This window comes from Camellia sinensis, chromosome 3 (genome assembly GCF_055761805.1).
Source record: "Camellia sinensis isolate YWXY chromosome 3, ASM5576180v1, whole genome shotgun sequence".
NCBI lineage: Eukaryota > Viridiplantae > Streptophyta > Magnoliopsida > Ericales > Theaceae > Camellia > Camellia sinensis.
Genome location: NC_138963.1, coordinates 216,910,905 through 216,936,104, shown reverse-complemented (window position 1 = coordinate 216,936,104; position 25,200 = coordinate 216,910,905). Strand labels below are relative to the sequence as shown.

General features: G+C 38.1%; 1 long non-coding RNA gene and 1 pseudogene across 1 annotated transcript; one reads left to right on the top strand and one right to left on the bottom strand.

Moving 5' to 3' along the window:
* Nucleotides 1-21,108, top strand: LOC114295373 (5-OH-xanthotoxin synthase-like; annotated as a pseudogene).
* On the bottom strand, nucleotides 10,789-13,021 carry LOC145823102 (uncharacterized). Its single transcript, XR_014365254.1, has 3 exons — nucleotides 12,815-13,021; nucleotides 11,828-11,885; nucleotides 10,789-11,063 (listed from the first exon to the last, which is right to left on the bottom strand). It is a non-coding gene; the product is annotated as an uncharacterized LOC145823102 (long non-coding RNA).
* Nucleotides 21,109-25,200: the final 4,092 nt, after the last annotated feature.

Sequence of the window (25,200 nt, the reverse complement as noted above, 5' to 3'; positions counted from 1 at the left end):
ATGTGTGTTTCAGCAGTGATTTCGGGTTCGTCGATTTTGGCAGCGAGTCAGGTGATGAGTTCAATCTCCGCCAAATGACGCAGATTCGTCGAGAAAGAGAAAGAAGAACACTGATTCTCCAAATTTGCCACCGATCTACCAAATTTGTCGCCGATCTTCCTCTTTCGCTCTCTCTGTTAAGCCATCTGACTTCTCTACCAAGGTCCTGTTTGGTAGAGCAGTGGGAAAGTGCTTATAACTTATGCCTAAACAGCTTATAGCTTATAACTATGAACATAAGCTGATTTCTGACTTGTAAATTAAGCATCTCTTGCCCCACTCAAAGAATAAGCTGATTTCTGACTTCCAAAAAGCTATAAGCTATAAGCTATAAACTAAACCAAACACATCAAAATAGCTTAAATTAAACTGAAAGCTGAAATAAGTAGCTTTTAAGCTGCACCAAACAGGCACCAAATCCAGGATGAAGCGGCGAAAGTAGTGTCACGACCCAAACTTGCCCTTATTGGTTTAACGTTGTAACCAACTAGTAATCCGTGATTATCAAAAGCCTTCCTATACCAATCAAATTATTGGGGCAAGCGGAAGCTAATATAGTAGAAAAAAAAAACTCCAACGAGCTGTGTAAATATATATGAGACAAAATACATTGCTATATATATATATACACATACATATCTGTACATCAAGATACAACAAGTTTGCCAAAATGCAACCAAGAGAGGGAGTACATTCCCATCATCAACACATGTAAGCACATACTCAAGAAAGCGGGTATTACAGTCTCTACCCCTTAGGACGTTTGGTCCTCTCAACTCAATTACCTTCTTCCATGAAGAGTATAGGGTCTAATGGGAAAAGATCAGGGTACTTCTCTTACATATCTTTTTCTCGTTCCCAAGTTGCATAACTTCCACTGTGGTTTTGCCAATCCACTTTGACCAACAGAACTTCCTTATTTCTCAACTTCTTAATACGGCGGTTAACAATTCGGATGGGTCGTTCATGATATGTATAGTCATTATTGACAAGCACCTGGGTAGGTTTAATGACATGCAGAGGATCCTAAAGGTATTCTCATAACATAGAAACATAAAAACATTATGCATGTGCTCCATATCAGAAGGTAAGGCTAACCGGTACGCCACTAGATTAAGTTTCTCAATGATCTCATAAGGTCTGATATACCGAGGTGCTAATTTACCCTTGGTTCCAAAATGGGTCTGTCATTTCATTGGAGTGACTTTGATAAAAGCATGGTTGCCCATTTCATATTTTCTCTCCCGTCTACGCACATCGACGTAGCTTTTATATCTACTTTGCCCTGTTTTCAACCGTTGTTGGATCAACTTCACTTTCTCAGTGGTTTCTTGCACAATTTCAGGTCCTAATAACGGTCTATCTCCAACATCAACCCAACAAATCGGTGACCGACATTTCCTGCCATATAGAGCCTCGTATAGTGCCATGTCAATGCTTGAATAAAATCTGTTATTGTAAGAAAATTCAACTAAAAGCAAATGTGTCTCCCAATTTCTGTGGAAATCCAGTGCACACATGCGTAACATGCCTTCAAGTGTCTGTATTATCCTTTCTGATTGGCCATCTGTCTGCGGATGGTACGCACTGTTAAGTCTTAATTCGGTCTCCAACGCTTTTTGTAGACTTTGCCAAAATCGCGAAGTGAATTTCGGATCCCTATAAAAAACAATTGACACAAGCACTCCATGTAGTTTCACAATCCTATAGCTCATTTGGACGTGTGTGTGCAGTATAACTCGTGCTCTAATAGCACTCTGTCATGACCCAAACCCGCCCTTATAGGTTTAGCGTCGTAACCGGCCAATAATCCGTGATTACCAAGCCCTTCTTGTACCAATCAAATGATCGGGGTTAGCGGAAGCTAATATAGCAGAAAAGAAAACATCCAACGAGCTGTGAAAATGTATATGAGACAAAATGCATTGCTATATATATATACACATACATATCTGTATATCAAGATACAACAAGTTTGCCAAAATACAACCAAGAGAGGGAATACATTCCCATCATCAACACATGTAAGCACATACTCAATGTAAATAATAATTAATTACGAAGGCAGGTGTTACAGGTAGTGTGGAAGACGATGGTAACAACTAGGAGTGGAGAAGATCGGCGGCAGAAGAGGAAAAGAGAACGGTGAGAAAGAGACCAATGGTTTTGTTTGGGTTTGTTTAAGAAACACATTATATACATGGGTGTTTTGATAATTTTGTAAAAGCAGATATAATATTTTAGCGCCTATATATCGGGGTGTTTTGATAATCTTGTAAGAACTTGTCCTTATAAATATGACGGTAAATTACAAATACACCCCTTGAGATTTAATTAAAATACGAATTACTCTTGTAGATTTGAAAATTACATTCTACCCCTTGAGATTTCTAATTTCGTAACAAATTATCCCTTTTATTAATAAATTATGAAATCAATTAACAATTTTTAATAATATTAGAAATATGTTTCAATTAATAATTTAGGTAATTTTATTATTGTATTAGAAAGCAATTATGAATTTTATTTTACGAATTTTATTTTTTTTAGTTCATTCTATTAAATAAAAAATTCTGACAATGGGGTATTTGTAATTTTCGAAACCACATGAGGCAGTCTGTATTTTAAGCAAACTTCAAAGTGTGTATTTATAATTTACCCTAAACATAATGTTTTAGTGCCTATACCTTTGACAAAGAAAATTTAAAAATGAACTTTTTACCTGAACGTTTAAAATAAATTGAAATTAATCATGTGCCCTTTGGGAATTAGATATATGTGAAGAGGCTAAACTGAAATTAATCATTTGTCCTTCCACTAGGCCCTTCTGGGCTTCCTTTCATCAGAAATTTGCACCAGCTCGATAACTCAGCCTTTCACCGTTACCTCTGACAACTCTCCAAGAAATACGGTCCTCTCATGTCCTTACGATTCGGCTCTATTCCAACCCTGGTGGATTCTGTTGGAATAAAATGAATCATTTATTCAAACAAAAATTAAACAAATAAGATTTTCTATGAAACATAAATAATTTCTATCTTAAACAGTTTCTCATAACAGAGTAATATAACGAAACATAAACTCTAACCAAAACAATTTCTGTTAAACACACATAGTACACAGTAAATTAATCATATACATAATGACAATTCTATAAATAAACAAATTAGACCTAACACAAACACGTAAAATTGCACAAATATAATCTAATAAAATTACAATGAGGTAATAGTCGTGATTCACGTGAACACCATGAATCAAAGTTATAAATTGCCTACTTTGATGGTAAGTGACGTTTCACATTTAGTGGTGAATGAAATCACAAATTGACTGTATCAAACAGATTTGATAACTCACAGTACACAACAAATTAATTGAATTACAAAATAAAAGATTTTTTTTTTTTTGTTAAATAATCAAACCAGAAAATATAGTTCATATAAAAACAGAAACAAGATTTTAACCAAACAACTTGAAATCTGTAAAAATACAATACCGAATTTGTCTGAATACAAATTTTTCCCCCGTTACAGTGCTCACAAGCTTTTTATTGGACGTTCGTCTCCTAGTATATAACAATCGAACCTTGTAGAAGTAATACTACCACAACAAGTCTGACGAATCTTACTATGCAAAATTCTTTTATAGAAAAGACAAAGTGTAGAAGAAAAGAAATACAATATGAATTCGATTCTTAATGAATGCAATGGAGGGCTGTTTATATATGTGAATTGGTGGCTCTTCGAATAGTCATGGTGATTTTCCAATGAAGAGGCACATCTTCCATTGAATAAGTGCAATTGAATAGACACAACTGTTCTCACAAATAGGTTCGAATTTTATTTTGAATCCGATTTAATTTTGACCCAAAAAATAACTAATTTATTTAAATAAAAATCAACTTTTATATTGAATAAATTTTGTTTTAAAACCATTCTCAAATGGTACACTTTGAAGTCAATTTCTCTGTTGAGGATCGGGGGCACACCAGGGAACTCAAACAAGCAATAACACACAAGTTTTAACGTGGTTCGGCAAGTCGCCTACGTCCACGGGCAGCGGATTCACTATATTGAACAAATGGTAAGAATTACACACTCTCTGTAATTCTCTCTCTCTTTGCTCTCAACTCACACCTCTCAGCTCCACATCTGATGATTATATCCTCACCCTCCCGTCTCTATTTATACACAAAGGAGTAGGTGGGAGAGCCTTCACTCTTGACTTTTGACATGGTTGGTGGCCACCAAGCTTGACTTGGTTGGTTGCCTTGGTAGGTTGCCTTCCATTGTTGACATGAGGATCACCCCTTTCACATGGGGTGACCTCCAGAATCTGTAGCCAATATTCAACAAATCTCCACCTTGGCGAGGATTCTTTTATCCAACATAGTGATCGATCAACACTGCCATGCACCCGAAGGTGCTTAGTTCCGAGAGATGTTGACCAAGTCCAAACAATGTTGGAACTTGATCCCAGAAACTACCTTTGTGAGCATATCGGCTGGATTATCTGCAGTACCAATCTTTTGAAGCAGAATATCCCCTTCATTCACTATTTCTCGGATGAAATGGAAACGGACATCAATGTGCTTAGTGCGGGCATGATGAACCTAGTTCTTTGCCAAACAAATGGCACTCTGACTGTCACAAAACACCTCAACGTGCTTCTGAACAATTCCCAAGTCTTCAATCAACCCATGTAGCCAAATAGCTTCCTTAAAGGCTTCCGTTACTGCCATGTACTCTGCCTCTGTAGTAGACAAAGCCACCGTTGACTGAAGCGTTGACCTCCAACTTACCGGCCCTTTAGCAAGCGTAAATAAATACCCTGTTGTTGACCGGCGTTTGTCTAAGTCACCAGCATAATCTGAGTCCACATATCCTTCCAAATTCTGCCCGAGTCGGTTATCTCTCTCGAACTTCAATCCCAGATTGACCGTGCCATGTATGTACCTTAGGATCCATTTCACTGCCTGCCAGTGATCTTTTCCTGGATCATGCATATACCTGCTTACCATACTCACAGCATGCGAGATGTCAGGCCGTGTACAAACCATAGCATACATTAATGCACCAACTGCATTTGCATATGGAACCTGTGCCATATGCTTTCGTTCTTCTTCTGTGCGTGGAGACAACGAAGCACTAAGCCTGAAATGAGGGGCCAATGGTGTACTTACAGCTTTGGTTTTCCCATTGATGCCAAATCTGTCTAACACCTTTTTCAGATACTGGGTTTGTGTCAGACAAACCGTGCCCTTCTTCCTGTCTCTCTTGATCTCCATGCCAAGAACTTTCTTTGCTTCTCCCAAATCCTTCATTTCAAACTCCCTTGCTAACTGTGCCTTGAGTTTGTCAATCTCCACCTTGCTCGTAGATGCAATCAGCATATCATCTACATATAAGAGCAAATAGATGAAGGAACCGTCGGGAAGCTTACGGAAATATACACAATGATCAAATTGACTTCTTGTGTATTCTGTCTTCATCATGAACCGATCAAATCGCTTGTACCACTGTCTCGGGGATTGCTTCAATCCGTACAGCGATTTGTTCAGCTTACAGGCCCAATTCTCTTTTCCAGCAATTTTGAAACCATCTGGCTGGGACATGTATATCTCCTCTTCAAGATCTCCATGTAAGAAGGCCGTTTTGACGTCGAGTTGGGCGAGCTCGAGATCAAACTGTGCAACCAAAGCTAACAAGATGCGAATAGACGTGTGCTTCACAACAGGTGAGAATACCTCATTGTAGTCTATTCCTTCCTTCTGAGCATAGCCTTTAGCTACCAATCTAGCTTTGAATCTGATGTTGTCTCTGCCTGGAATGCCTTCCTTCTTGGTGTAAACCCACTTACACCCAATTGCTTTCTTGCCTTTTGGAAGTTGCACCAACTCCCAAGTCTGGTTCTTGTGAAGTGACCCGATCTCTTCATCCATAGCCTCATTCCATTTGACACTTTCTGCATTATGCACGGCTTCTTTGAAAGTGCACGGAACATTGTCTTCAATGATTGGAAGTGCATAGGCTACCATATCGGTCATCCAACTGGGTTTCTTAGTAACCCTTTTTCCTTTCCTGATTGCAATGGGTTCTAATTGTTGCGGAGCCTCTGGATCTTCATTTTCATCTGAACTCTCTTCAGAGCTATCCTCTGAGACTTCTTCAGGATGGTTGATTGGCTGACTAGTCTTTGTTGGAGTCTCAAACTCCACCTGCACTGACTTCTTCAATGCTTCCTCATTCTGTTGAGGATCTGATTGCTTCAGCATTGCAGACTCATCAAAGGTAACGTCTCTTCTGATGAGAACTTTCTTTGATTGAGGGCACCACAGTCTGTATCCCTTGACACCGTCACCGAAGCCCAAGAAGATGGCTTTCTTGGCTCTTGGATCCAACTTAGATTCTGTAACATGAAAATATGCTGGACATCCAAAGATACGTAACTGATCATAATCAGTAACTGGGACTCCTGACCATACCTCTATGGGAGTCTTCCCATCTAATGCTGCAGTAGGTAGTCTGTTGACAAGATGACGAGCATAGTTCAATGCCTCGCCCCAAAATGCCTTGCTCAATCCAGACTGTGACAGCATACACCGGACTTTCTCCACCAAAGTGCGGTTCATGCGTTCTGCAACTCCATTCTGCTGCGGTGTTCCAGGAACTGTGAAATGTCTCACTATCCCTGCATTCTGGCAAACCTCAAAGAAGGGATCTGATGTATATTCTCCACCATTGTCAGATCTGAGCTTCTTGATCCGTCTGCCTGTCTGGGTCTCAATCATCTTCTTCTACGTAAGAAAGATGTCTAAGACTTCATCTTTGTGTTTCATTGTATAAATCCAAACTCTTCTAGAGAAATCATCAATGAACGACACAAAGTAGTGTTTACCTCCCAACGAAGCAGTCTTGGAAGGACCCCATACGTCGGTGTGGACGTAGTCTAGAATCCCTTTGGTACGGTGAATTGCAGTACCAAACTTGATTCTTGTTTGCTTGCCCAATACACAATGCTTGCAGAACTCAAGCTTCCCCGTCTTGGCGCCTTTCAACAGGCCTTGCTTTACCAACCCTTGTAAAGCCTTCTCACCGACATGCCCTAGGCGCATGTGCCAAAGTTTGGAAGTGTCTGATGCATCATCTTCTGAGCTGGTGGAGACAGCCACTCTCCCTGTGACTGTAGAGCCATCTAGGAAATATAAATTTCCCTGTCGAGTACCCTTCATTGCAACCAATGCTCCTCGAACAACTTTAAGGACTCCACCTTCCATGGTTACTCTGTAACCTTTGGAGTCTAAAACTCCCACTGAGATGAGATTCTTGGTTAGATCTGGTACATACCGTACATCTTCAAGAATTCTGATTGTTCCATCATGGCTCTTCAGTTTAATTGTTCCAATCCCCTTTGTCTGGCAAGCTTGGTCGTTGCCCATCAGCACAACTCCTCCATCGAACTCTCGTAAGCTCGAGAACCACTGCTTGTTAGGACACATTTGGAATGAACATCCGGAATCTATTATCCATTCATCTGACTGGCCATATGATGAAACTGTGAAGGCTCCTCCTTCATCATTATCTCCATCTCGTGCAATATTCACCTTCTCTTCTGTTTTATTTGGACAATCTTTTGCCCAATGTCCCTTCTCGTGACAAGCTGCACACTCGTCTTTTGCAAGACGTCTTTTGTCTGAAGGTTTCCCCCTGGATTTTGAGCGAGACTTTCCTCGCCTTATATTTCTTCTGTTATTTGTTCTGCCTCTGACTGTTAATGCCTCGGATGTTGAGTCCCTGTTTGCAGACTTATCTTTCCTTCTGAACTCATTGTTCACCAAGGCGTTTGCAACATCAATATACTTGATCTTCTCTTTACCGTACAGTAAAGTAGTAGTGAGATGATCATACGAGTCAGGCAAGGAATTTAACAATAACAGTGCTTTGTCTTCATCACCAACGTCATCATCCAAATTCTTCAAATCCGTAATAATTTTGTTGAAATTATTTAGGTGTTCGTTCATCGAAATACCTTTAATGTAGTCGAAACGAAACAACCTCTTCCTCAAGTAGAGCCGGTTCTCAATGCTCTTTGTCATGAACTTATCTTCCAGCGCCTTCCAAAGCTTCTTCGCAATATCATATTCTGTAAAGGCATACTTCTCCTCTTTTGCAAGGCAAAGTCGGATGGAACTGCAGGCCAGGAGATTCACCCTCTCCCATTCTATCTCGTCCAGGTCATCTGGTTTGTCTCCCAGAGTGAAGTGCAGGTTCATTTGGACAAGCATATCCTTAACTTCGCATCTCCACATGCCGAAGTTGCTGCTTCCATCGAACTTCTCTACCTCGAACTTGGCATGGGACACCGGGGTCCAATGCCTAGAAGTGCTTGTACTGGCTGGATTACTTACGGACTCGGATGCTCTAGATTCTGCCATTTTTTAGAAACTTCAATTCAAAAAACTGACCGTACAGATGTGTCCGGAATACTCTAAATAGTTGGGAAACACTATTGGATCGTCAAAAACGGACTCTGAATGGCTCCGATCTAGCAAAAATACTTTGGACGGGTCAGATCTGCAAAATCTGGTGCGCTGAGATGCACCGGATAATTTCTCCCGTCAACGGCTGGTCAACGGCTCGGTCAACGGCGCAGTCGGCGCGGTCAACGGAGGATCGGCGGCGCGGTCAACGGCTTGACGGCTGGTCAACGCGGCTGGTCAGCGGCTCAGGCTGACTGGGCTGACACGTGGCTGACACGTGTCTGACACGTGGCCTGACTGTTGGACGCGTGGCGATGACGTGGCGGATGACGTGGCGATGACGCGGCACTGACGTGGCGCCACGTGGCTCGTCTTCTCCCTGGAGACGCGCGTGTGGCGCGTGGATGAGACTGGGATCACGCGCCGGTTGCCTGAACGGGGCGTGGTGGCGCGTGGTGCGACTGGGGCTGACGCGCTTTTTTCAGAGAGCGCGTGAGGGCGCGTGTGAAGGCTTCTGGGCTCTGTTTTTGCTGTTTTGGACTCCTCTCGGGGAGTTCTTCCTCCTGGTATGGTCAAAAGTGGATTTTGAGCACTTCGAAATCTGGGCACTTTCGGAAAAAATTCGATTTTTCGCAACCCGAGCTCTGATACCAATTGTTGAGGATCGGGGGCACACCAGGGAACTCAAACAAGCAATAACACACAAGTTTTAACGTGGTTCGGCAAGTCGCCTACGTCCACGGGCAGCGGATTCACTATATTGAACAAATGGTAAGAATTACACACTCTCTGTAATTCTCTCTCTCTTTGCTCTCAACTCACACCTCTCAGCTCCACATCTGATGATTATATCCTCACCCTCCCGTCTCTATTTATACACAAAGGAGTAGGTGGGAGAGCCTTCACTCTTGACTTTTGACATGGTTGGTGGCCACCAAGCTTGACTTGGTTGGTTGCCTTGGTAGGTTGCCTTCCATTGTTGACATGAGGATCACCCCTTTCACATGGGGTGACCTCCAGAATCTGTAGCCAATATTCAACATTCTCATTCACTTATTAATGGTTTCCAAACCATTTTCCAACAATTTCTTCAGCTAAATTGGCAAAAAAGGTTTTGAAGACCCATGATCTTGAGTTTGCTAGCAGACCTTCCATGGTTGGTCAGCAAAAACTCTGACAATGGCTTGGACTTGGCTTTTACACCATACAATTAGGGGCATAAACGGTTTAGTTTAGTTAGTGTTAAGAGTATATTTAGCACCGAACTGATCCTTTCGGTTTTTATGATTGAGAAACTAATACAAACCGTATGCTATGATTTGGTTTTATCGGTTTTGTCGGTTTAATATAGAAGAGAAATTTACATGGAATTTTAAAAGATTTTACAGTAAATTATAAAATTTTACATTGAAAATAAACGAAGAAAATATATGAAATAAATGTTTACATTGAAAATAAATGAAGAAAATATATGAAATAAATGTTTTTCATTCTAATTTTTATCACAAAAGTGTATTATATTAGTTACTTCACATATAATGTTTAAGAAATTATAATATAAAAATATTTAAATATAATATTCAGTCAGCTTGTTTGCATCGTTATAAAAAAATTTAAAACCGAAACAAACTGTATGTTATGAAAAACAAATCAAAAACTAAAATTTCGGTCGATTTCAGTCGGTCGACTCGCTTTATTGGTGTTTCTTAGATCCCTACATACAATGACTACTGGAGGCAAATGAGGAAGGTTTGTGTTCTTCAGCTCTTCAACACCAAAAGGGTTCAATCTTTTCATTCAGTTTGAGAAGACGAAGTGCATCGAATGATTGAGAAATTTTCTAAACTTGTTTCTGCGGATAAAGGTTTGTTAGCTTGACATATCTTTTGGGAGCTGGATTTTTGGTTTTAGTAAATATTTTAAAAGTCGTCATATTTTTTATACCTTTTGAATTCGTATTGACTAGATTATCCTTAAAAGTAAAAAGAAATTGATTTTTTTGAAACAAATTCAGACAAACAAAAAAGGGTCAATTTTTTCTTCATAAAATTTGATTTATTTTCTTTTTTAGTGAACTTTTTTCGAAATTGACTCAATATTTTTTTAAAAATTTTAGAATTATCTAGTCGGGATAGATCTAAAAAATTTAACAAAGTAAAAAATTTCAGAAAAGGCAAATAGTGTCACACCCCAAATCTGGGCATGACCGGCCGTGGCCCACAGGGACTTAGCCCAAGGCACACGTAAGCCTAAACACGAATCCAATCACATTGAACAACTGAACAATAGTCCAATAATAAATAACCAAAACTCAATCCAGACATGCCACAATTATAAACGGCAAAATCAACCGTAATAAAAAACCATCCAAACTTATGGGATATAAACAACCCACATATCAAAAATAATCCTAAATGAACTTCGATAAGAATAAATATAAATATGCACAAACTTGACATAACACTCTAAACTAAAGGAATGCCCTAGAGGTCCATGCAATTGAGTCCCCGCTACGCCATGAGTCCACTCTAAGTCCTTCTAACACCTGGAAATGGTAACAACTAAGTCAGCTGATAGCTCAGTGAGTAGCAACATGGATAGTAAATACAGTTTTGAAAACAGGGTTCAATTCCAAAATAAGATATATATCACAGAAACTAGATTGGCATACAGTTTGGTAAATACAATCTGTTTCAAAAAGAAGGTTCCACAATTCAACACTTAAAATACTCATGTCTCGCAAGAACATGATAAACGACATTTTTCACTTAAAACAGATTATAACATGAACACCAATAATTTTCTGGGTACCAATAAAAACAAATAATCTGCCACACATTTCTCAGGCTATAAGCCCCATTGGATCCAATACCGAACTAAGAGTCATCCTCAGGGTGGCACCTGGGCCTTTTCTCAAAGACGATCCGATTGAAGGTCACCTAGTTGTTTTTAAAGGTCTGTTCCTTACAATCGTTGAGCACTAGAGTCATCACGGCCCAACCCGGATCTGTTCCCTAGTGGCCAGAGTCACCACACACAGTGGAATAATTTCCCTGGACTAAATACACACATGGTCCCAATAATCAATACACATCAGTTTCGCAAAACATGGTAGTTCATCATTATAAACATGAGACCAAAATAAATAGTTTACAGTATGCCAAGTTCACACATGTTTCAGAAACAATTTGATTCAATTGATAATATAATAATTTATCAAAACAGTTTAGTCATGAAACAACAATTTAATTTTCCAACAGTTTAGGGTAGGGGAACATTTATAAAAATATGTAGCATGAAACTACTCACCTGAAACGAAATGATATAATCCTTCAATCGAATAGAGTGTAAAAGTCCAACTAGTGCCCTGAACGAAGTATATTAAAAAAAAAACTACACGTCACAACTAATTTAAAATACTACAAAATAGGAACTAAGTAACCTCAACTAAAGCGCACTAACACGGCTCAACCCAACTCACCGTTACTCTTAAATATTAGCTAAGTTCATGTTCTTCAACGTTTAAAATCACCCAAGACATGGGTTTCGGTCAAAACTTAATTAATTGTGACTTTAAGATAAAATAGAATTTCAAACAAGCCTTCCCAACCTATTCGCTAACTTTGAAAATTACAAAACCCACTCCACGCTATTCGAAAAATTCCAATAACCTCCAGATATGATCTAATATATCCTAAGTTTCAAACCCAATTGGTTTCACTTGATTTGCTTATCAAAATAATTTTCTACAATTTATTATATCCAAACAGGTTGTTTTCTACAACACTTTAAAGAAATTAACGGTTCTGTTAATATACACGAGCAATCAATGCAAGGCCAAAAAAGTACGAAACTAGACTCATAACCGGTTCTAATGACACTAATTTGATAATTTTTGGATTTATACCCAAAGAGAACAACACTCCCGAATTTACTGTTTCGGACTGGTTTCCTGGACATATTTGAATACCTCAATTTATATGGATCTTGACTCCCAAAAATTATGAAAAAATTCAGATATGCAATTCAATATGTAATTGATCTACTGTAAAAATTTCAGACTAAAATTCATCCGTTTGATATGGTTTCTTGATTTTTAAAATTTGTGACTTTGTACAGAATTTTTGGACTGAAAATTACACCCAATCTTTACACATAAATTTAGCTCCTCAAGTTTCTTAATAGGATATCTATATACACAATACATAAACCTACAACCTCTCCATCAATGAACAAAATAATTATAGAATGAGGATGAAGAACAAAAAGAAGAGAAGAAAACCAAGGAGGGCTAACCTTTGATGATCACACACAACACAACACACCCAAAAGTTCTTTGATTGCAACATCTTCTTCTTTTTTTCCTTCTCTCTAACCCTCTCCCGTGGCTGCTGTTGTTGCCCTATGTGGTGAACAAATAATAGAGTAGGGTTTGTGTTTATTTTATTTTATACTAGTGGTGGGCACACATAGGTCAAATAAATAGATAAATATGCAAAACATATGTATAAGTTACATGCAACTCAAATGGTAGGAGTCTTATATATTAACCTTTCAAGTCACCCCCTCCTCTCTCTCTCTCTCTTTATTTTTATTTTTATAATAAACCTTGTCTCTAAATTAAAGACTTTCACCATAAATTTATTTTAGGTTTAAAATTAATTAAAAGATCCTCCAATAATATTTAATTTGCACCTTAGAATTCACCACCAAAATATTTGAGATTGTAATATTATTATTTAATTATTTACTTAATTTTTATATTCGGGTTCTCACAAATAGCCTAGTTTTTTTGGGACCGTCATCTCTGTCATTGTGCATTTTGTTCAAGCGATCTGTTGGCCATACAGTATTAGGCCCCAATTTTGTAGTAGTTTAAGCTTTTTGAATAATTCTTTGTCATGTCTTTGTGAACCTTATTCTTTCGATCTATTTGCTATACATTATTGCGTTAATTTCCTAGTAGCTTAAGTTTTTGAAACAATTGGTGACAGGTATTGTTAGGTTTTTATTCTTGACAATCATGTTTGACAAAACTCCTTTAAGTTGTACTTGTTTTCGCACTTTTATTTCAGTGAGATTATGAGTTTCTTAGATGCGAATCCAACCCGAATTGTGCCTTGCAGAGAAGTTTGTAATGTTAATGCTTTCAAGATTGCCACTTCGCTGACTATGACGGGGATCGAGCTACCCAGTCAGCTCGCGGGGGTCCAGGGGGTAGCACCCCTTGGCAGGTCCAAAGCAGCACCCAGGCGGGGTCGAGGGGCAGCGCCCCCGAAGCAAAATGCAAAATTGCATTCGAAGTTGCATGTCCGGCCTTGCTCACTCCAGCAAAGGAGTTCTTGCTCGAGCGAAGGCTGTGTCTGTAAAAAAAACCTGAGAATGATGATTTTACGCTCGAGCGCAGGTTGTTTGGCTCGAGCGAGGCCACTTATGAAAAGCACGCGTTTTTGGTTCCTCGCTCGAGCAAGCTTCGCAGTCCCAGATTTCTATAAGTACGTGTTTCTGTCAAATTTTAGGATTACTTCTTCAGATCTTCTTTTTGGATATTAAGGTTTATATCTGGGGATATTTTACTAGTTTTCTTTGATGTTTAATTGCGTATTCAACTCATGGGTTAAGAAGAATACATCAAAGATTTGTTTGTTCATTCTATACAAAAGAGAAAGTTGTTCTTCGGTGGATTCTAGAATGGCTCATCGTCAAGACAATTCTGAGGTGAAGACGAGGTTGAAAGAGACACATAGGGGTTGGTTCAATTTGGGCGTGGATTCGCTAGGTAATTGAGAGTATACCTGTGTAATTCCTTTACGTCTTTTTAGTGGATTGTTTTGTGGCTTTTGCCCGTGGTTTTTTTTATCACAATTGGAGGTGTCCAATTGTGATTTTTCCACGTAAAATCGTTGTGTCGATTTGTCTTGATTGTTTGACTGGGATTGTTGTTTACTGCTTAAAATTGATACATAATTACAAATCAACATCTAGGGGATTTCTAGATTTTTCAACTGGTATCAGAGCGGGTCGTTCTATTTTTTTTTTAAAAAAAAAATCTTTTAGAACGAGATCTTGTTTGATTTATGATAATGGATTCAATTCGTGAGGAAAATTCAATGGTTCGACCTCCCCTACTTGACAGATCCAATTATTCGTTTTGGAAAGCTCGGATGAGATCATTTTTAAAATCTATTGATGAAAAAGTTTGGCAATCTGTCATGTATGGGTGGACTGAACCGACAATTACCGTTGATGGAGTAACTTTTCCCAAACCAATTGATAAGTGGGACACAATTGATTACCAAAATAGTAGCCGGAATAGTAAAGCTATCAATTCTCTCTTTTGCGCTGTCACACTTGAAGAGTTTAGTCGTATTTGCAATTGTGAAGTCGCAAAAGAGGCTTGGGATATCTTACAAACTATTCATGAGGGCACTCCTTCTGTTAAATGCTCAAAACTTCAAAGGCTCACGTCTAATTTCGAAAACCTTTCAATGAAAGATAGTGAGACCTTTGATGAATTTTATACGAAGTTGAGTGATATTGTAAATTCCAACTTCAATTTAGGTGAAAAAATCCCGGAATCCAAGATTGTAGGAAAAATTTTGAGGTCCTTCCCCGATCGGTTCCACCCAAAAGTTACGGCCATTGAGGAGGCTCAAGATGTTGACAACCTCAAGCTAGATCATTTGGTTGGATATCTCTAAACTTATGAGGCACATAGGAATTTCAAAAAGAAACAAAAAGATGTTGCTTTTAGTAGTGCTCATAGAGCTGGAGAGGATTCTGATGAGGATTGTGAGATAGATTCCAAGATTACGGATACTTTTGTAAAACAATTTAAAAAATCCTTTCTGAAAAAGAATCATAATCTTGTGGAATCTACTCATACTCATAAATCCAAAGGCAAAGATAAACTCAAAATTAATTCTATAGCCAAGAAGGAGAAAGGAAAGATACAAGGGAACTCTGAAAAAGTCCAATGCTATGAATGCCAAGGATTTGGCCACTTTGCTCAAGAATGCTCCACTCGTTTGAGGAAGAAGAAAGCCCTCGCTATCACTTGGGATGATGAATCAGAATCTGATAAAGATGAAAGTGACAATGAAGATCAAGGTGGAGAGGGACATAAACAATTACTTGCTTTCATGGCGGCTTCTGAAACTGAAGGATGAACAGAGTATCCGTAGAGACCGGTTGAGAATGCCACTGATGATGAATCCTCGGGAAGTGATGATGAAGAGCTTGAGCAAGCTTATGAAAAGTTGTATAAAGAATCTCTTAACTTATCCAAATTGAATGACAAATTCACTATGAAACTCAAAGCATGTGAAAGTGAGAATGTCAAACTAAAGGAGGGGATTTCCGAGGCTAGGATTGATGCCATCAAGATAGCTAATGATCAACAAGCTCTTTGCGCAAAACTCTTGACTTGTGAGACAAAGATGAATGAGCTACAGCAAATCTATGCAATGTATGAAGAAAAGATTGAATCTCTCGAGATGTCTCAAGTTGCCTTGGAAGAACTAATGATCAAGAAAGAGGAAGAGCTCAAGTGTGCTAAGGCTACCATTGGTCTTTGGAACAAAGGATCAAAGACTTTGGAGGATATCATTGGGTCTCAACAAATGTGTTGTAACAAGAGTGGCATTGGCTTTTGTGATAACAAAGAGCAAAAACAGAGTGCATCTATATCTCATGATACAAGAACTCAAGGAAAGGGAGAACAAAAAATTCAACATAAGGATGGACTTCTCAAACTTCCTAGAGTTGGTAAGGTAAAAGAAAAAAAGGTACACCCTGTTTTTATTTGTCATCATTGTGGTATGCATGGTCATATTCGCCCTTATCGTTATAGGTTGTATGGGAGAGTGTCTCATAGAGATGGAAGAAATTCCAACATCTCGTAGGGTAGGAGACACTTCATTGGTAATAATGAGGTTAAAGGTCATATTAGACCTCGTTATTTTGATCAGCTTGAGACCAAACTTGGAGCGAGTTTGTATTTGCCTAGACATAGAAATTGGAAGTTGGAAACCAAGTCGAGACGGGTTCTCATTGACAGCGAAGGGAACCACAACGTCAAGACACCATCCAAGAACTACAATTCTCACAACTTTGTTCATACTAAAGCGGTGTGGGTGCGAAAACTTGACTTGTGTTAATTTGTATATTCTTTTTAGTTTTTAGGTTTCTGTGTGTTTTTTTCTTTTTGAGTCATTTAATGTGTGCATGTTCGTTTTCTGTCTTGCTTTGTTTAGAAAAATAAAAAAATTAATAAATAATAAAAAAACCAAAAAGATTTTCTTAGTATGGTTTTGCCAACTTAAAATTTTTGAGTGGTCCTTGGTGCATATTGGAATTGATAAGAATATCCATTACATGTTAATATGTGTGTGCTTTCTGTGGTCATTACTCATTTTCGAGTGTGTGTTTTTTGATTAGTATGTCTCATTCTGTACACGCTCTTGGATTAGCAAATATCGGAGTCTTCCGCCTTAGTGATTATTTTTTTCTATGGACTTCTGGCATTGTGTCTTTTGCTTTTCTAGAGGAATTGACCTATACTAACATATCATGGGTGATGTTGAGTCTCTTAAACCACCTTCCATCTTTTTGCATCTCCACGGCTTTCCCCTCTGTTCTTTGTAGTCCAGGCATGAGGAAAAGGTTACCTTAAAGTCACCAACCAGGCCATCCTTATTATATCCATGCTTTTCTGGTTCGGTTTCCATACTCTTGAGCGTGTCAGCCGCCAATGAGAGTGCAAAAGAAAGAAAAAATGTGCAAAAGAAAGAAACAAAAAAAAAATGTGCAAAAGAAAGAAAAGAAAAAGATGTGAAAAAAATAAATAAATAAATAAAGGATTCATTGATTGAGGGGGAGCCTCCGCCTTTACTCACCAAATACCCCTTGATACCTAGTGGTTTGACTTTCCGCAGTTCTGTTTAGATTCTCTTGCCGGAGGTCCAACTATCTTATCTCTACTAGGATTTGAATCTTGTGTTTGTCGAACTCCAAGAGTCACACACACACTTTTTTCATGGGATCTATGCTTTTCACATAATGCATCACTTTCTTTTGTGAGGAATCTTCTAAAGGCTGTGCGCATTATGTTTTCACGTAATTGTGCTTCTTGGATAATCTTGTGTGTTTTAAGGTACAACTCTGAAATTCCTTGCTTGCTTCACCATATTATTTTTGTCGGTTTCTTCTTGTTCACTATTTTTAGTGTTTGTGGTTGCTTTTAGTGAGGGGGAGTTTGGTTTATCATTGCAAGAGTTTGTTAGCATACACACTTTGATTTGTTTGGTAAAGGTGATTGGCTTTAGTTGTTTTGTATGTTGCTATGCACTGCTTCTTTATCATTTCCTTCTTGCATGCTATAGTTGTTTGAGCTTCCTTTGTCAATTCGTGACAAAAATGGGGAATTATGTTGTGTCGGGTGTGGGTGCATGTGTCTTAGTTTTCATGTTTTCATGCTACATGTTCTTAATATCTCCAAGTTACATCTATTCATGTTTTCCATCTCATGCTTCAAGATAATCTAGCCATATGTTTATTGCTTTTTCATATACTCTTGTGGGACTAATCGTTGTTTTGGAGATTGTGACACTAATAGCTGTTTTGCAGATCATGACCTTGAGAAAGAAGTTTGTTTTTGTTGGCTGTAATGGGTTGGGGTAATTAGGATTTTATTTGTTAGGTGTGTTTTGTCACGGCGTTGCCAAAGGGAGAGATTGTTAGGTTTTTATTCTTGGCAATCCCGTTTGACAAAACTCTTTTCAGTTGTACTTGTTTTCACACTTTTATTTCAGTGAGGCTATGAGTTTCTTAGATGCGAATCCAACCCGAATTGTGCCTTGCAGAGAAGTTTGTGATGTTAATGCTTTCAAGATTGCCACTTCGCTGACTATGACGGGGGTTAAGCTGCCTACTCAGCTCGCGAGGGTCCAGGGGGTAGCGCCCTTTGGCCAGTCCGAGGCAGCGCCCAGGCGGGGTCGAGGGGCAGCACGCCCGAAGCAAAATGTAAAATTGCATTCGAAGTTGCATGTCCGCCCTTGCTCGCTCCAGCGAAGGAGTTCTCGCTCGAGCGAAGGCTGCGTTTGTAAAAACCTGACAATGCTTTAAGATGATCTAGCCATATGTTTATTGGTTTTTTATATACTCTTGTGGGACTAGTAGTTTTTTTGGAGATTGTGGCACTAATAGCTGTTTTGCAGATCATGACCTTGAGAAAGAAATTTATTTTTGTTGGCTGTAATGTGTTGTGGTAATTAGGATTTTATTTGTTAGGTGTGTTTTGTCACGACATTGCCAAAGGGAGAGATTGTTAGGTTTTTATTCTTAGCAATCTCGTTTGATAAAACTCCTTTCAGTTGTACTTGTTTTCGCACTTTTATTTTAGTGAGGTTATGAGTTTCTTAGACGCGAATCCAACCCGAATTGTGCCTTGCAGATAAGTTTGTGATGTCAATGCTTTCAAGATTGTCACTTCGCTGACTATGACGGGGATCGAGCTGCCCGGTCGGCTCACGGGGGTCCAAGGGGTAATGCCTCTTAGCGGGTCCGAGGCAGCACCCAAGCGGGGTCAAGGGGCAACGCCCTCGAAGCAAAATGCAAAATTGCATTCGAAGTTACATGTCTGCCCTTGCTCGCTCCAGTGAAGGAATTCTCACTCGAGCGAAGGCTGCGTCTGTAAAAAACCTGAGAAGGATGATTTTAAGCTTGAGCACAGGTTGTTTGGCTCGAGCGAAGCCACTTATGGAAAGCACGCGTTTTTGGTTCCTCGTTCGAGCGAGAGAGTCTTCGCTCGAGCGAGCTTCGCAGTCCCAGATTTCTATAAGTACGTGTTTCTGTCAGATTTTAGGATTACTTCTTCAGATCTTCTTTTTGGATATTAAGGTTTATATCTGAGGATATTTTACTAGTTTTCTTTGATGTTTAATTGAGTATTCAACTCATGGGTTAAGAAGAATACATCAAAGATTTGTTTGTTCATTCTATACAAAAGAGAGAGTTATTCTTCGGTAGATTCTGAAGAATTTGAGCCTGAAGTTTTGGTGGATTTTGGAGTGGCTCATCGTCAAGACAATTCCGAGGTGAAGACGGGGTTGGAAGAGACACATAGGGGTTGGTTCAATTTGGGCGTGGATTCGCTAGGTAATTGAGAGTATACCTGTGTAATTCCTTTATGTCTTTTTAGTGGATTGTTTTGCGGCTTTTGCCCATGGTTTTTTCATCACAATTGGAGGTGTCCAATTGTGATTTTTCCAAGTAAAATCATTGTGTCGATTTGTCTTGATTATTTGACTTGGATTGTTGTTTACTGCTTAAAATTGATACTTAATCACAAATCAACATCTAGGGGATTTCTAGATTTTTCAAGTATTAACTTGAGTGAGACAGTAATAGCTCTCACAAGCACCATAATCTGCAGGATTGCATTCGAGAAGAGGTATGATGATGAAGGTTATGAAAGAAGTAGATGTCACAGCTTGCTTAACGAAGCTCAAGCCTTGATGTCGAGCTTCTTCATTTCAGACTATTTTCCTTTGATTGGATGGGTTGATGAACTCTCTGGATTGTCAGGCCAGCTCGAGAAAAATTTCAAAGAGCTCGTTATGTTCTACCAAGAAATCATTGACGATCATCTAGATCTGAAAAGACAAAATTCCGAGGAAAAAGACATCATAGACGTCCTGCTTAGATTGAAAAACGATCATTAGTTCACAATTGATCTCACTTGGGACCACATTAAAGCTATGCTTATGGTAATCTATCTCACAAAGTCATAAATTTTTTTGATGACTGAGCGTCCAGGCCAGATTACTCACGACTGTGCAATTATCTTTTTCGAGTGTAATTATTCAGTAGTATTAAAAAGACTACATTATTTATATGGTGCTCTCAATCAATGATTGGGCAACAAATTCACAGATGATTTTCCCTTTTTGCAAACCGTCTGGCTACTTTTACCTTGTTGCAGAACATATTTATTGCTGGAACAGACACAAGTGCTGCCACATTAGTTTGGGCAATGACAGGGCTAATGAAGAACCCTAAACTAATGAAAAAAGTGCAAGAAGAAGTCATAAATTTGATTGGAAAAAAAAGCATAGTAGATGAAGATGATCTTGAAAAGCTTTCATACCTCAAGGCAGTAGTAAAAGAAACAATGCAGTTGCACCCTCCACCTCCATTGTTATTCCCGTATCAAGCAATTCAAACAACTTAGATAGATGGACATGAAGTTCTACCTAAAACTGTAGTTTGTGAATGCATGGGCCATTGGAAGGGACCCTGAAGCTTGGGACAACCCAGAAGAGTTCTTGCCTGAGAGATTCTTGGGAAGCTCTATTGACTTCAAAGGTCAAGACTTTGAGCTTATTCCCTTCGGTGCTGGCCGGAGAGGTTGCCCTGCGATCTACATGGGTGTTGTGACAGTGGAGCTTGCACTAGCTAATCTTCTCTATTCATTTGACTGAGAATCGCCTGTTGGGAAGAAGAAAGAGGACATAGACACTGAGGTTATACCTGGTTTAACAATGCACACGAAAAATGCACTTTGCCTTGTAGCTAGAAACTATAATTAATAGGTACGAGAATTCTCCATCTCAAAATCAGTTTCTTTTTGCTCCTGATGCACTATCAATTATGTATAATGGTGCCTACTTTTGTGTTTCAAGATTCTCACTGGCTCTGATAGAGCCACGTCACCCGCAAGAAAATGAATGACTCAAATTTGTCTGTCTAAACAAAAAAATTCAAAACACACCCACAATGAATTTCATTCCCTTTTTCTCTAACACTCCTTTATGTTGTGTTTGGTTGAGGGATTTGAGGAGGGATTTGGAAAAGGAAATGGAAAAAGTAGGTGAAATGTGAAAAAAATATACCTACATTTCACATAATTTCACACACCTTTTCCCTTTCTCTTTTCAAATCCCTCCCCAAATCTCTCAACCAAACACAGCATTACTCTCTCCCTCACTGACACACGCACACGTCTCACGCCCACTAGTTCACTCTCTCTCTCTCTCTCTCTCTCTCTCTCTCTCTCTCTATATATATATATATATATATATAATTTTTAATATAAAATTTTAATTTTATAAAATTAATATCATTGAAAATATACTTTTAAAATGAGACTAATATTACATATATTTAATAAAAATTTAAAATAAATACAAAGTAATTACTATGTTTAGTTATGTTTTCAAATTATTATTTTATAAATGTAAAAATTAATTTTGTGAAATAAACACACAAAAATCATATATTTTTAAAATTCTCAAAAACAATCTTCATTCCAAAAAACAAAACAAAAAATCATATAAAAATAATTACTTTTAATTTAATTTTATTAACCAAACGAGTTTATGATTTTTTTTAAAAAAAATAAAAAAAAAATATTATATTTGATTTGCAGCTATGAACATATTGAATTTGTGTTTAAAAAAAAATAAAAAAAAATTACACCTATGCACAGATTGGATTTGTGTGTTTTTTTATTTCCTTTAAAAAAATTATAAACTTGTGTGGTTAATTAAATTAAATTAAAAGTCATTATTTTCATTTTTTTTTTAAATGAAGATTGTTTTTGAGAATTTCAAACATATATGCTTTTTGTGTGTTTATTTTCATCAAAATAATTTTTATATTTTAAAAATAATAATTTGAAAACATAACTAAACATAGTAATTACTTTTTGTTTATTTTAAATTTTTATTAAATATATTTAATATTAGCCTCATTTAAAAGTATATTTTCAATGATATTAATTTTATATTAAAAATTATATATATTATGAAAATAAAATGAAAAAGATTAAAATAATTTTTTTAATTTTTATTAGAAATGTGATAGAGTGTGTGTGTGTGCGCGTGCGCGCACTGTGAGTGTGTGTGATTTTAATTTTTTATTAGAAATGTGATAGAGAGAGAGAGAGAGAGAGAGACAAAGAGAGTGTGTGTTGTGAGTGTGTGTGTCAGTGAGAAAGAGACAGAAAGAGTGTGTGTGTGTGCTATGAGTGTGTGTTAGTGTGTGTGTGTGTGTGTGTGTGTGTGTGTGTGTGTGTTTTAAGAAACAAATTTGAACCATTCATTTCTTTGCGAGTGACGTGGCTCTATCTGAGCCGTCTCCCGTAGGAACAGCCGGAGAGAGAGGTTGGAGAGGATCTGGACTCCCTTAAGACTACTGCCAAGTTGGAGATTTCTCAGGAGTGAAATGTCCTTTAACACAGAGAGAGAGAGACGAGCTGAGTCAATGAGAAGAGGAACCGTGAGCGTCTCAATCGATCGGATGTTTTCAGGAAAAATGACGATTTGAGTGTTTGTCTACTCAAGACTTTCTGCATACGGGACAACTTATACGCGTCGCCAAACGTCATAGTGAGGTTAAATTTGAAAATATCTATTCGGTGTCGCCACTACCAGGGGCTAAGAAGTTATTGGTTGCTCTTCGTACCGCCATGGGTATCCAATGGTAGAGATGAGTAGAGGATATTTCAATCTATCCAAACTGATCGAACCGATCTGCTCCGCTCCATTTTGGACAGATGCGTAATGACAAGCGAACGATTGCAGATTGATTTTTTTCAATCTGCCTACTTTTGGACGAATAGCGGATTTGAGGTTCCTTTGACCACAACCGAACCGCCAAACTGCAAACACCCCTAATAATTTGTAAGACTTTATATTTTCAATTTGTGTAGATATACTATTTGTGTTTTCAATTGAAAAAGAGTTTAGATATTTTGTTGTATTTTCAATTTGTTTTCAATTTGGAAATCTTTTTTTCAAATGGCAAGGGTTGATATTTGGTATTTTTGTATGAAAAATATAAGGCTTAATTTTTTCATTTAAAAAAAATCACATTAAATAATTTTGGAATAAAAAAGAGTAATGAAATAGTTTGATAATGCATGGTTTTCTTATATATAATTATTATTGGTATTTGACAGACTTGATAATCTTTTGGTTATGTTGATTTGGATTGTTATCCAAAAAAAATTGTTGACAAGTTGTATTATGTTCAAAATTTGTAAAAGTTTAAACTGAAAAATCTAGAAATCCCCTAGATGTTGATTTGTGATTATGTATCAATTTTAAGCAATAAACAACAATCCCAATCAAACAATCAAGACAAATCGACACAACGATTTTACGTGAAAAAACCACAATTAGACACCTCCAATTGTGATAAAAAAAAATCACAAGCAACAGCCACAAAACAATCCACTAAGAAGATACAAAGGAATTACACATGTATACTCTCAATTACCTAGCGAATCCACGTTCGAATTGAACCAACCTCTATGTGTCTCTTCCAACCCCGTCTTCACCTCGGAATTGTCTTGATGATGAGCCACTCCGGAATCCACCAAAGCTTCAGGCTCGAATTCTTCAGAATCCACCGAAAAACAACTCTCTCTTTTGTGTAGAACAAACAAATAATCCTTTGATGTATACTATTTAAACCATGAGTTGAATACTCAATTAAAACATCAAAGAAAACTAGCAAAATATCTCCGGATATAAACCTTAGAACTCAAAAAGAAGATCTGGAGAAATTGTCCAAGTTTTGGGAGAAACCCAACTACTTATAGAAAACCAAAGTAATCCTAGTTCTGGAAGAAAACCAATTCCTTATAGAAATCCAAGAAACTGTGTCCGCGCGGTTCGCTCGAGCGTGGTACTTCCCGCTCGAGCGGAGGCTTCAAAATTGTGTGATTCATATAGGCTTCACGCTCGAACGGACGTTTCCACGCTCGAGCAGATAATCACACCATCCATAACTTTTTCAAGCGAAGCAGAGATGCTGTGAGCTTGCAATCCCCGCTCGAGCGTCCCATTCCCCGCTCGAGCGGGACGACCAAAATTGAAAATCTGGAAAACTAGATCTTGTTACAACCTCGGTTTTGATCCATGGAAAATTGACAAAGGCATGATTCGGGTTGGATTCGCATCTAACAAACTCATAGCCTCACTGAAATAAAAGGTGCGAAAACAAATACAACTGAAAGGAGTTTTGTCAAACGGGATTGCCAAGAATAAAACCTAACATAAACCAGTAAACGGATCCGCCAATCCGCTCCATCCACATCCGTCAATTCGGCGGACGAATGCAGATTGATTTTTTCTAATCTGCCCATCCAGCGGATAGATGGCGAATTAAAGGATTCCCAGCCGCAACTGAACAGTGAACACCCCTACCTAATGGTATTGTGATTGGTGGAAATGATAAGATTCACGAATTTGTATTGAGTGATTAGAAAATATGAAAGGAAATAGTGAATTGTAATTGGTATTGGGTATGGCTACGTAACGCCCCAAGACCCACCAATAATTTTCGATAGTAAGGTGAATAATGCACCGGCCTTCACATGGAAGAACAAGGGTCGAATCGTAGGGGCATGAATTTCGCAAGATAAATGTGCTATGTTTCGATCATAATTCTGCCTCTTATTATGGGGGTGTGTGAGATCCATTGTTATCCCAGTGATGGGTCCTTCTTAAGGGTTAAATTTAGCCATCAATCGACTGTCCTGGGACCAAGGCTTGCAGATACTATGATACCCTTGCAGAATATTCTTTTTTTTTTAAATAAATATATATATATATATATATATATATATATTCGTCACTGCCATTACGATTTCGTCACACTAAGGTTAAATTTTA